The sequence below is a fragment of the Lipotes vexillifer genome, unplaced genomic scaffold, assembly GCF_000442215.2.
Source record: "Lipotes vexillifer unplaced genomic scaffold, Lipotes_vexillifer_v1.1 scaffold1451, whole genome shotgun sequence".
In the NCBI taxonomy this organism is placed as follows: Eukaryota; Metazoa; Chordata; class Mammalia; order Artiodactyla; family Lipotidae; genus Lipotes; species Lipotes vexillifer.
The window spans coordinates 1070477-1071208 of NW_006795096.1; positions in this window are offsets into that span (position 1 = coordinate 1070477).

Here is a 732-nt window from a genome sequence, read left to right on the forward strand (position 1 = left end):
GGCCCCGCTAGCCCCCTCCCCTCGGCCAATCAGCGGCGGCGGCGGGCGCGGGCGGGCGGCGCGTGCGGCTGGGCTGTGAATGGGGCGCGGCGGCGGCGGCGGCGGGCGGGCGAGCGGCGGCGCGCGGGCGGGAGGGTGCACTTTCTCCTCCGCGCGCGGCGGGGGCGGCGGCGTCTCCTCAGCGCCTGCCCGACCCTTCTTGAGACGCGGCGCGGCCACGGCGCTCCGGCCGCGGGGGCTGCGTGACAGGTTGTCATCTCCCCGCTGACAACTTCTCCCCCGTCGCTCCCCTCAGCGCCCGGCGCCCCTGGTATTTGGCCGCCCGGCCGGGAGGCCACCGCCTGCCGTCCCGCTCACGGGGCCCGAGGCCGGGGGCGGCGGCTCTTCTACATGGCCCGGGGCGTGCGGCTGGCGGCCGGCGGCGGCGCAACGGGCTCGGGGCGACCGCGGGGGTCCCTGCCTGGCCCCGAGCGGCGGCGGCGGCGGTCTCGGGGAGCCCGCTCGGCGCCCGGGAGCCCCGGCGAGGACGAGGGGGAGCGCGCCGGGAGGCCAGCGACAAAGTTGAGCGCGGGCCGGCGGCGCGGGTGGTGGGCGCTCGCGGCGCTGCAGCTGCACTTGCTCCGGGCGCTGGCTCAAGGTAGGCGCGGGCCGGGGAGCGGGGCGGACGGGGACCGGGAGCTGGGCGGACGCGGGCCGGGGAGCGGGGCGGACGCGGGGAGGCGCGCCCGAGTG